Source organism: Periplaneta americana, chromosome 5, assembly GCF_040183065.1.
Source record: "Periplaneta americana isolate PAMFEO1 chromosome 5, P.americana_PAMFEO1_priV1, whole genome shotgun sequence".
Lineage (NCBI taxonomy): Eukaryota > Metazoa > Arthropoda > Insecta > Blattodea > Blattidae > Periplaneta > Periplaneta americana.
Genome location: NC_091121.1, coordinates 59,153,162 through 59,156,500, shown reverse-complemented (window position 1 = coordinate 59,156,500; position 3,339 = coordinate 59,153,162).

Below are 3,339 nucleotides of genomic sequence, written 5' to 3'. Positions count from 1 at the left end.
CGTCTGCACCTCTTTGTCGAAGCTATGATACGACAAATATCTCAATTCCGGTGGGGAATATGTTGAGAAATAGCTCAAGAATTGCTATGTCTATTTCAATAAATTTTTCCAATGAAATTGTGTTTTCTTTCTGTTAACGGCCCCTGGCGAACTTATTTTTTTACGTCCCTCGTAATTGCGGTCGAGTGGCCAAAATTTTTATAAGCAGTTCTTTTGACATTATTAACATAGTGGAAGGAAAAAGTTAACATTTTTATCTACCCCCATCAGAATGTTTGCTTGTTAGTCGTCAGAGTGACAACTCATCCTGCTCTTGGTTTTCCGCGGTTTTCCTCGGGCGCTAACACAAATGTCGGGATAAGACCTAAAAGAAATGGACCACGGACCTACTCCTTTCCTTCAAATTTCATCCCTCTAATTTTCTTAGAAGTTTTTATGAATTCACGTCGTTTGCTTGCTCTTTGGGCTCTAAATTTGGGTCTTGTTTTCGTCGTCAATCTTGCTTGACGAGTGGTCCACCCTCCTCCAGGCTCTTGTAGTTGCTCCATTAAGGAACTTTATATATATATAAAAAATGAGAGCGATTCAACCGACATCGGAACTTGAATCCGGTGCGGCTTGGTGGATAAAATGCCAGCACTTAAAGCTGGAAACCCGGGTTCGAGTCCCGGTGCCGGAGAGAATTTTTCTCCGTTCCATCGATTCTTCACCTAAACTATTTATCCACCGCAGGGACTTATTAGTATCTTATAAAATTAAATTCCGCGTCTTTCCCGGAGGATAAGAAGACTCGTAAGTGAATAAGGGAAATTCGCTGATATCTAAAAATGTAGATCCACAAAAAGATGCAGCCATAATTTGATATAATTTTTACGGTCTTATGGATCATTTAAGAATATTTTAAGATGTCTGTGTTGGTATTGTAACTTTTTTTTACAACAGAAAAACTTATGTCAGTGCCTCCGCAAGTACAATCACATTTCATAATAATTTATCCGATACTGGTGGGATTTCCCCGTGCTACGAGTAACAGTTCGAGTTACAAACCCAAACACGCGATACACTCGTTACAGGCATGATTTTATAATCCGTGGGGCAAACAGATCATGAAGGGCGAAGACCGACCAGCCAGCTGCTGACCTCACTTCACATGCCCCAGCAGAGGTGAACGATCATGCAACGCGAAGGTAGGCCTATCATATGGTCAGCGTGTGATCCTCCCCACAAACCGTTATGGCTGGTTTTCGAAACTAGATTTTACTGTTTTTAGTGTCATGATACACATTTTTTTTTATGTTTTCGGTAATAGTTTAGTTCTATTAAATGTAATAAAGGTAACAACTAGATTACATTACTTATTTCATCACGGTAAATCTTTTTTTCAGGAGCTTTATTTTAATTATTTTAAGAAATTTTTATCTATATAGGTTTGATATTTTAGTTTATTGATGTATTATTTTGTTGGTAATTCGAATATTTTGATATAAGAAATTATATACAATATTATATAAATTAATTTTTCAAACAAAATTATTTATTTTATTAGAAATAGGTTCATTTATAGAATAATCATTATAGTTACCCTGGGTGGCGGAGTCGGTATATTGCTGGCCTTCTGTGTCCGAGGTTGCGGGTTCGATCCTGGCCCAGGTCGATGACATTTAAGTATGCTTAAATGCGACAGGCTCATTTAGTAGATTTACTGGCATGTAAAATAACTCCTGCGGGACGCTGATATGACTTCGACAGTTGGAAGCGTCGTTAAATAAAACATAATTAAATTAAAATTAATAATTATATGCAATATATTATGCATAAATAACGCCATAACTATTGTTGAAATTACATATGTGATTTATATTAATATAATTAAAAATATTATTGCTTTATCTGTTTTAAGACAGTTTAACAATAAGTATTTTATTTGTAGGTTTTTCTGTTTCAGTGCTTATTCCGTAACGCGAATCCTAGCCATGATGACTTATACTATGACGCTACGACCGGGACTTAAGGCTGGTTCACAATAAACTGGGAACGGAAACGACAACCAGAACGAGATCGGAAATATCGTTAAAATAAATGTATTTAAATGAGTTAATCGTGAATGCCCACACTTAAATACGTTTATTTTAACAATATTTCAGTTCTCGTTCTCGTTGTCGTTTCCGTTCCCGGTTTATTGTGAACGAGCCTTTACATGCATGACACTTGTATGAAAATTGTGCCTTTGGGACAATAGGACAATATCACAGGATATTTTATGATATCGCCATTTCGAACAGAGCTGTACATAAAAGAATAAGGAGAGAGTTTATTTTAAGCAATGAATAAGAAACGATGGCGTCGAATGTTAACAAAAGTTAGATTAAATAGAAAACCCTTCTCCCGGTCTCACATTATGTGATCTGTTTGTGTAGGCAAATTTAAAGAACAAGCAGTACAAGTACAATTACAATACGTTAGACCTGAAAGAAAGAATAATAGGAGAGAAACTTATCCCATAAGGCCCAAAGAACACCTTCGAACTTTTTAAGGAGGTGATAGTTATGCCTACGTGCAAGCGAAGAACATTTCCAGAAACATATGACCTGCCATAAGTACTGTAGCTGCTTTAATAAAAAAACCCAGTAACGCCTGCATTTCTACCGAGAGTTATGTCTCAGGTTTCGCAGGCAAAACGATGATCATTTCTTGTGTATGCGGTCTGCAAGAAAGCCGTTGCGTAGTTTAAAAGTGACATTGGATATAACACAATAGTCCACCGCTTCTGAAATAGCCACCGCTGTGGAGTAACTGTTAGCACGTCTGACTGTGAAACGAGCAGGCTCGGGTTCAAATCCTGGTTGAGGCAAATTACCTGACTGAGGTTTTATCCGAGATTTTCCCTCAACCAACCGAAGCAGAATTGCTCGCGTTGGACCTCGGATTCAATTCGTCATCATAATTACACTTCCTCTCTTTTATCATCATCATCATCATCATCATCATCATCATCATCATCATCATCATCATCTCCGTTTCTTTCCTAGGTTTCGGGCTTGCTCCGATGTACATAGAATCAGCCGCGGGCCGCCGCCGAACTTGACCCCATGGATATGTGGTCATTCGATGCTGGTGGTAGCGTTACAAATCGTGAGCTCTCCTCTGGGATCATGGTAACTCGTGGGACCAGGGTTGAGGAACCGCGGTGAGTTCTACTAGGAATGGTAAAGGGATCATATTATAGGCTGCAGGGGAGTTCGGAGGCGGCACGGAGGGGGATCTGTAATGCGGGGGACATTAGGTAATGCACACCAATCCATCCCGAGTAGTACAATGAGCTTACCCGAGCGACCTGGG